The following is a 9,494-nucleotide window of genomic DNA, read 5'->3' as shown; positions in this document are numbered from 1 at the left end:
AAAACAAACTGCAAAGAGTTCATCATAACTCAGTGTGTGCACTGTCTTTGAACAAACACGCAATGTCCAATTTGTGCAATTTCAGGGCAACAACAGGAGGACTAGGAAGCAGCTGATAAACTTTGAGGCAAAGCAACACCACGATCGATCATTTGTCTTCCCTTTGGCATTTACAGAGTTAAAGAAATGGCCAGTGATTTGAATTGAGGAATGGGGAAATTGAATGTAATTCCACAGACTAACCTACTGGTGTGAAGTGATGATCTCCCTTGGATAATCCAACCATTGAGCTGCTAAGAAGGATTCAGACTGGGATCATCGGTGGCTCAACTTATTTTAAACAAATAAGAATTGCATGCCATTGAGTCGACACTTTCTTCTGGTGACTATGTCTAGGGTTTTCTAGCTACAGAGTACCCAGAAGTGATTTACCATTCTCTTCTTCTAAGGGCAGCCTGGGACTGTGTAGCTAGTCCAAGATTGCACAGGCTGGCTCTCCTCTCAGGAGGGACAGTAGAGAATTGAACTCCAAACTTCTTGCTCCATGGCCAGGAACACAACACACTGAAGTATCCAGCCAGCCTGCTTAGTTTACTAATACTGAAAAATTATTACACTGTCAGGATTGAGGAGGTCAGGGCACTTCTACATACCCCTAATTACAATAAATTAAACAATATCATATACCAGTTTGAAGAGATATGCCATCTCTTTCTCCTTAAAAGTAGTGAGGGTGGCAGCTGATTGCAGCTCTGTGGAGAGAGCTAGGAGCCATGCAGGAGAAGGTCCTCTGCCAAGTGCCTATCAAGCAGGTCTCTGCAGCTGTTGGCAATCTTAAGGCATCTTCCCAACCGTTGTCCCCAAGACAAGCTGTCAGAAAAATACAGATTGCAGTGCAGGGTAGGAGCAACAGAAATACCAGATTGCTGGAAAGAGGCTTTCTATCATTATGTTTTTAATGCAGTAGTCATCTTAGTCTGTTTCAGCATGTATAGCAAAAATAGAAGACTTGTGGCAGCTTCATGACTAGCAAATTAATTTCACTATGAGCTTTTGTGGATTACAGTCCACTTCCACAGACACATGGAACATGATAGGCCACAGGGCCCATAGATCAAGTTACCAAGAATTAAAAAGGAACATTTTAAAGAGAGACACTGGAAGTGGGCTATATTCACAGATTCCGGTATACATCTAAAAGATTAAATATGGACCAAGGATTATTAGCACATTATATATCAACAGACCAGACTTTTCCATGGTCTTTGATATAAATGAAAAGGTTTTCTCCTTGACCTAATGCCACATCACCATAAGTATTTAATTGTTAACAGGATGTGTATGTAATCATCAGCAATTGGTCTTATCATTACTGGGCTGTTGCCATTCTAAAATCCCACCTTCAAATAAATCTCTTCATCTCTGAAGGACCGGTATTCCTTGGCTTTTATCTTTGTTTTAACATTAAGGTCCTTTTTTCTTGTTAGCCATAGTAAAACATTGTTTTCAGCTCAGTGTTACTTAAAAGTGAGTTCATACTGTTACATTTCAGATATGTAGTCTATTTTGAACTCTAAAACTGGAACATGGGACCTATATATTACTCCTATTGTTTTTGTAATCTCTCCAATCCCCAATTATTCCCTTTACCTTTGTTGGTTCTTAAAGCAGCCTCTACCACTTTGGTTTAACCACCAGAATATATTGCTGGTTCAGACACAAGCATGACTCATCTTAAATCAAAGCATGACTTGAATTGTGTTAAGATTTCACAGCCCTTGGATTCATCAATATGCTTAGAGAAGGTGGCTAGCCCTCCTCCATTGTCACTTTGCAAGAATGAGTCTGAAGAACGGGTCTGTTGAGCCTGAAGACCACACAGCAAGCTGAATTTGGAATTTTGAACTTCTAATTGAAGCATACCCACGAAATCCACTATAGACCAAATCCAGTTGCTAGTTTGAACTAGAGCACGTCAAGAGAATCAGTTCAGTAACTGATGCAAGGGGTCTATTCTTGTTGGAACTAGCAGTTTCATTGAACAATCCCAGATCGTTTACAGAAATGGTTTAATCTGTAGGCAAACAGAACTTGAAACATTGGATTCCTAAATGACTGCACACACGGTGTAATCATAAACTCTGGGGCAATCCCACCTCTCTTGCCACCCGAAGCAGGAAGCAAAGGGCTGTCCCCACTATGTGAGGCCACCCCCCATATCATACACTGTCCCCTATGTACCCTACACATCCAGTGAAAAAGAAGATGCCCGAAGAGAGGAGAAGCAATTGCCATGGAAACTGGAGTCAGCTGCACCAGAAGATGCTTTCCTTTTCTCTTCTCTTTTCTTAAATACCAGTTCCAGAGCAGAGAAGGAGGTGGAATTTACTGCACCAGCAAAGAACTCTGAGGACCCACCCCCTTTTAGGTTTTTGTATTTCTGACAAAACGTTTTCCCCTCCAACAGACCCAGGCTGAGGGTTCCCTTTATCTCCTTAGCTCAAAGTTGCGTGTGCTGCTGGCTTCATTTTTGTCACTATTATTACCCTTCCCTGCCTGCCTGTGGAACGGAGGATTCAGAGGCAGCTGGCCTCTGACATATTTAATGCTGTTTCTGCTCATCAACTTGCTGGTTGTATGTTGGCAGGAGGAGGCTGTGTTACATGTGGGAAAGCTGCCAGCACTGGTGAAAAACACCTGGGTTTGGAGAGCTAACCATAGTGACTGATCTCCAAGGCATACAGATTTTGCTAGGGCAGTAGTGGGCAGGGCTGGGAGAAGTATGGCACATCCATCTATCCCAGTACCCTGCTACTCGAGGCAGCTGCCTTTGTGCAACGATAGGGCTGGCCCTATTGAACTCTACAGTTGTAAAGCAACTCTTCCAAGGATAGTAAATTAATTGAATTTCCCTTGTTCCATGGTCATAGATTTTAAATTCTACAATCTGTCTTGTATTGGTATAACCAGCACTAGGTTTCAGAAAGTGAAGAGGGAAAGACTGATAGAATACTAGTTGACTTTAAAACTGTAGGAAAAAAACTCCAGTCTCATGAAGGAGTGTCAAATTAAACCCACCTTGGACATTTCCTAGTGAGAACATACTATTTTGTCAGGTGCATTGCAATGCAGGAACAAGGGAAGCACTGTGTGACAAATTCAGACATTTGATAAATGTCTAATATGTCCTCACAGAAAATAAAAGAATACAAGGTAGGCACACACATTGTTTACTATGGCAAACAAAATGCAATATCCAAAAATGAATATAGCCAATGGGTGCTATTTCCTGATAGATTATGATGATGGAGATGCTTCTTTTGAGTTGACACTGCAAGCTCTCACCTCTGAGAGGATCATAATTTATAAAGAAGAAAATTGCCAGGATATCTCATGCAGGTACTTAGCAGAGAGCTTGCCATGAACAGCTGTTGGAAAGGGAGGTTTATTGTAGATTCCCAAAATGAAGAGGTTGGAAAGAAACAAGGAAAGAAAAAAAGAACTTAAAGGTATGACCAATTTTATTTTTTAACTTTATTAGAAAACAAAAAGATTGGCATGGGACATTGGAGAGGTTAATTCCTAAAAATGGTAATAAATATCAGATGGCCAAAGGAGTGAACAGATATAACATTCATGAGGGGAAATCACTGCTTAAAATTTAAGATATGAGTACGTTCAAGGGAACAGCTAGGCATATGGACTTTCTTTAAGCAGAGCTTGTCCACATGGCAAGTAACTTGCTAAAATGCTGGAGGTTGTGGGAGGTCCCAACACAACAAAAGAATAAGTTTGACTCATACTCTGAACATAGAGTTCCATTTTTTCTTTGCTTTTTGAGATAATAGCACAAGTATCCTAATGCAGTCAATTTTGAGGTCTTAGGTAAGAATAAAGCATTACAAAAGAGTAATGAAACATAAATGTCTATGGGGAAAACAGATCATTTCAGCAACTGTTTGAATAAGGAAAAAGTAAGACAGCAGAGATTCTTCATATCCAAGAGGAGCATTGGTTACAATCAGTGGAAGGTAAATTTTATCCATTATATGTAATGTTAGAAATTTTGAATGGGAAGTAAGAAACTAATGGTAGTTGGAATGTGTGCATGTGTTTTTTTGACATAGCATGCATGTTTGGCAAAATTCATATTAATGCTTTGTTTGGCTCTGTCACAAATACAAATGGAGTTTGGAATACACAGGCAAGGTCAGCCACAGGCAACGTTACACAGGGCACATCTTCCAGGCGCTCCCCCATGCACTCTTGAGGAATCTCAAATCACTTGTAAAACTACATCTCATTTCTTCTTCGTTGCCTCTGTGAGTGCACATAATTTGGTTGTTCTGTGCCTGCACAGGACCTCTCGGAAGTTTCTAGAGCTTAAAGACATGTGATTAATAGGACCTTCCCCCGTGGAGCTCTTGCTCCGCCCCCCTGAAGTCCCCTCAGTTCCTTTTTGCCACCACTTAGATCGGAACTATTTCGGAACGTTAGAGTGATCGCGCTGTTGTTGAGATTATTGATCATTAAGATCCTTTCTTTATTTTTCAATCATCTTTTCTTTGGACATTTTCCCCATGAGTTATCTGTTTCCCCTTTCAATTTACTCATTTTTCTGTCTTCCCGTGGTATTTTTCCCTTCCCCACCTGTTACATACAGCACTGATGTTACCTGTCTGTCATGGGTTTGGAGGGAAAGTTCCATCCTATGGGGAGTGGAAGGCGGGACATCAGGAGGAGGGGCTGTACTGTATATATATGTGGAGCGTGTGTGAAGAGTTTAGGAGACGCTGGGATGTGAAGAAGCAGCAGCTGGGAAGAAGAAGCTGGTGTGGGAGTCTGTGTGTCAGACAGGGTACTACTGTGTGTCAGAGTACCAACCTGATAGGTTCAGGTGTCTGTTGGTTAGCCAGAACTGATAGGTTCAGGGTCTGTGCTTCAAGTTAAGGGTTCTGTGTGAACCAAACTGTATGCATGTATGAATGAGACTAAGCCACGTTACTATATCTTATTCACCTGATCATTTTATTTTCCCTGTGTGTTGTTTTAAATAAACCTTATTCTTTTATTGGTTAAAAATCCATCCCTGGTCTGTGTGACTTCTTATAGGGAATGGTTGGTGGCAGCTTAGTTAACGTGTGGCAGGTCCCAGTAGGTCTGGGTTTGTCACACCACCTTTCTCCATTCTCTTTCCTCGGGGACCTTTTATGGCCCCACCTGGGCCCTTCAAGTGGTGCATGCTCTGCAGGAATAAGATCCCACTTACCTATTGACATGACCATTGCCGTTTTTGTCTCAGGGAACAACATCAAACACACTCTTGTCCTAAATATAAAAAGCTTACAAAACCCGCCTTAAAGCTATGACTTCAAAGGCTCCGCTCTTACCTGTGGGAATTTTTTTTAAATTTGGCTCTCATGGATCCTCAGACATCTCCAACTCCTGAACCTCATGAAACTCCTTGCCCGATATCGAACCTGACAAATCCTTTGCCTTCGAAGTCGACTTCGAAATCAAGCTCGACATCTGTGTCAAAGGCCTAGAACAGAGGTCCCCAACCCCTGGTCCGCAGCCCGGTGCTGGTCCGTGGCCTGAGCTGAACTGGGCCGCGGAGACAGACTTCCCGTCCCCTGCGCACACACTCACCACTGCACAGCTGATTTGCACATGCTGCGCACACCCGTGTGAGTGTTGTGCCACCATTTGTGCATGCACACAAGCACATGCGCAACCCATGTGAGCCCCATGCCACTGTTTGTGCATGTGCATGCATGCCCATTCACACTCACTCATTCGCACATTTCCATGAGCTTGAGGGTGCCCTGCCTTCCCCAGCCGATCCGTGGGGTGAAAAAGGTTGGGGACCCCTACCATAGGAAATTGGTTTTATGATCCAAATAAGTTTGGCTCCTGTGCGAAATCAGTGCAGAAAGCAACTGTTGTTTTTGGATGCAATGTTTGGGGACTGCTTCGTGAAACCTTTTGGAGGTCTCTTGACTATCGGACCGGACCTTGATGGAAGTCATTCATGACCATTGTTGTTGAAGAGTACAGAGCATGGTCTCTGGTTCCCTTGGTTGACCAGCTCTGGTGATGCAGGTAAAAATACATATTCTTGGATTTTATTTTATATTTTGACCATGCTAGGTATAGTGTTCATGATTATCCATTTTTTTCAGCATCTGCGAGAGGGGCTTGCAGATATGAGGGTCCTATTGTGTTTTCTGAATCAGAAACTTTACTTCTATAGTGTGTTATGCATACACATACAAATTGCTTCCTTACCAAAATGCTGATATCAAGTCACAGCCAGCTGAACTCACACACCTACTCACACAAGTAGGAGAATACACTATAAGGAGCTGAAATAACCAAAGCCTCCCAGTATAATATAGGCACATTCAGGGTTAACACCTCTGGAGTAAAATATTAATGATGTTGTACTCCCTGTCACCTCAAAAGATGATGCACGTGATTGTGGAATTCATAAAATCATAAAATAATTGAATTGGAAAGAGTGTATAAGGCCATGGGGTCCAACCCCCTGCTCAAGGATGTAATCCAAATCAAAGCAGATCTGACACACAGTTGTTCAATTTTCTCTTGAATGCCTCCACTATGGGAGCACTCACTACCTGTCAAGGTAATTGGTTCCATTATTGTACTGCTCTAACAGTTAAGAGGTTTTTCTTTATATTCAGCCTAAATCTGGCTTCCTGTAGTTTGAGCCTATGATTACGCATCCTGCAGTCTGGGATGATCAAGAACAGATAATGCCTCTCCTCTACATGACTGTTTTTCAAGTATTTGAAAAGTTTGATCACATCTCCCTTCTATCCCCTTTTCTCAAGGCTAAACATGTTCAGCTTCCTCAGTATTTCCTCATAGGGCTTCGTTTCCAGTCCTCTGATCATCCTCAGGGGAGTAGAAACCATAAAGAGAGAAAATGCCTTGCCTGTGACGTAAGAGGGAGTAGAGTGGAAGTCAGAATTAGCCCCAGAATAGACCTGCAAGGGGAAAAAAGTTGGCGAAACAGAAGAGAAAGGGGAATTGCTGGGTATTCTAGAAGGGGGGAAGACTCATGCAAGCTGAGAGGAAGACTCAGCTTATAATATGAAACTTAACATCTGAAATCTTGGGTGAAGCCCACTTTAGTGTCTGTTTGTATGACTATACCTCACCCTCACCCGGATGAGGTGAGACTGTCCCATGACATGTGACTGATGTTGGTGGGGGAGCGTGAGTATTTAAAGGAGTGCTCCCCCTTGTTTCACCCTCTTTCCATTTTCAGGCACCAAGAAAAAGGAATGCATGAGAGTCAGAGCAAGTGCTACTGGGCGTCAGCAGTGAGTGTGCTTTGGAAGGAGGGCAGCTTCCGTTCCCTCCCCAGGTTGTTCTCAGCAGATCTTTGTTTATCTTTTAATTGCATTCTTTCCTTATTGCTTTATTAATTTGATTGATTGAGAAAGGGAAAAAGCGGTGGCACATTTTTGTGCTCGCTGCACTGTGGTGGGGGCTCCATTTTGATTGCTTTCAATGTGGTACTTTTTGTTTTTGGGAGAGGGTCTTTTACATATTTTCTGTTGTACCGGTGATTGGGCTTTTTAAATCTATTTTGGAGCTGATTTGCTTTACATTTGAGGCTCAGAGGCTGAGGTATCTCCTCGTAGATCAGCTAGGGATACTAAAAACCACCAGAGGGCAAACCTGAAAGCGTTGGCTCAAGACCTTATTTGTTTGTTGCCTTGGAGTCCACACAGGTACAGGAGGTTGAGGATCAGACGGATGCTGATGGAGCATCAGCTACTCACCTGGTGTGGAGTGTGAGGAAATGTGGAAGGTCTGCCACCATGGGGATGAATGAGACAATCGCCGCTTTGCAGGTGGGGTGCAACAGTTCAGAGGAAGCTACTTGTAGCACATCACAATTTGTGGAAGACCCTAGTGCAGCTGCTGTGTAATCCGGTGAGTCATAAGTTGCACCTGACACCCAGACACCTTCATCCATTTGGCCATGGGCTGGCGGTTCTCCTTCTTCTTATGCTACATCCACACCCTACAACGTACTGCCCACTGGGCTGGCCGGCTTAAATTGACCGCTTACCAATACACAGTTTTCTGAATGGGGCACACCATACGCGGCTCCTCCCACAGATGGTCCATCTAGCACAGCAGCTGGTCCTGGGGTTTTGCAGCACCCATCTGTACCCAATACAGGTTAAATACGGTTCCTTTAGCAGCCTTGCCTTACAGGGATTACTCGATGCCACTTGGGGATCATTTAACCCCTGCCGCAAAGGACAAAATTTGTAAGGGCAAGTACATAGACTTTTTTGACCTTTTGAACCATGCAGTTGACATTAAGGAGATTGATAAGGACTATGAGGCAGAGAAAGAGAAGTGTAGAAGGAAGAAACCAGACAAGAACAGGGCCAATTGGGTCCTGGGGTTCATCATTTATGCAGAGGTTGTAGTTAAGGCTCAACCGTGGAGGGCTTCAGCCCTATTGCAATATTTTGATATCATATACAGGGCCTAGAATGATTTTTCAGGGCAAGCATGGCTCCTATAGGATCAGATTGCGGAGCGCTATTCAGCCCAACTTGCATTGGGATGAACCACAGCCGGGTCTATGGTTACAGCATATGACCTCGCCATGGCCAAACACGGGGGATAGATTTGACAGCGGACATCTAAATTAAAAATGGCTACCTTGCAAGCTCCCTGCCCTGGGGCAGGGCAAGCAGTTCAACCCTGTCTGCCCTGCTTTGAATTCAATTCCAGGGGTTTTTGTTCAAGAAGGCCTTGTAGGTTTAGACATGAGTGCATCACTTGTGGTGTGCAGCACTCAAACGCTACCTGTTTTAAGGCAGTTTCCCAGCATCATGGGGGATTTTTCACCTATCCCACACTGGAGAAGGGTTGTTGGCATTTTGGTGGCATATTTTGGTCACACTGGTGGGTAGTGCAGAAAAACAGGTATTTTCAGTGTGTCCCAATTGTAATCTCAGGTAAGCCAACAGCGCATCCAACCTCCCGACTCTGCAGATCATGCAATAACAGGGCTGGTGACGGGAAGATGTGCTGGGCCACCTCTGGACCAACAATCATCAATTAAAGATGTCTTGAGGTCTGGGGTTGTTTATTAGTGGCCAGCCAGGTTCCTGCTGTCTTTAAGACCGCTAGAACCTGGGGGCCGGGGCCTCGCCCATTTTACTGATCAAGGGGTATTGTGATACCCCTGCCATTTACCTGTTTCCGCACTACCGCAGGCACCCCTTACCATGCCAAGATTGGCAAATACAATTTTGATGTGATTTAATAAAGTGTGGCCCGTATTCAATCCAGATTAATGTCTCTTGTCTTTATTCCTGGGTCGGGTGGGCAAACAATCAGTACAGAACAGGCTCAAAAAGACTGATAAAGTAAAAATCAATGCTAAAATACTGTAATAATTGAAACGTATACTGGAGAAAAATGGTAATATCAAA

At 43.4% G+C, this 9,494-nt stretch overlaps 1 long non-coding RNA gene across 1 annotated transcript; it reads right to left on the bottom strand.

Moving 5' to 3' along the window:
* Positions 1-3,124: 3,124 nt before the first annotated feature.
* Positions 3,125-5,581, bottom strand: LOC144583344 (uncharacterized). Its single transcript, XR_013537087.1, has 2 exons — positions 5,179-5,581; positions 3,125-4,650 (listed from the first exon to the last, which is right to left on the bottom strand). It is a non-coding gene; the product is annotated as an uncharacterized LOC144583344 (long non-coding RNA).
* Between the last annotated feature and the right edge of the window lie 3,913 nt (positions 5,582-9,494).

This window comes from Pogona vitticeps, chromosome 5 (genome assembly GCF_051106095.1).
Source record: "Pogona vitticeps strain Pit_001003342236 chromosome 5, PviZW2.1, whole genome shotgun sequence".
NCBI lineage: Eukaryota > Metazoa > Chordata > Lepidosauria > Squamata > Agamidae > Pogona > Pogona vitticeps.
This window is presented reverse-complemented; position numbering and strand designations above follow the sequence as displayed.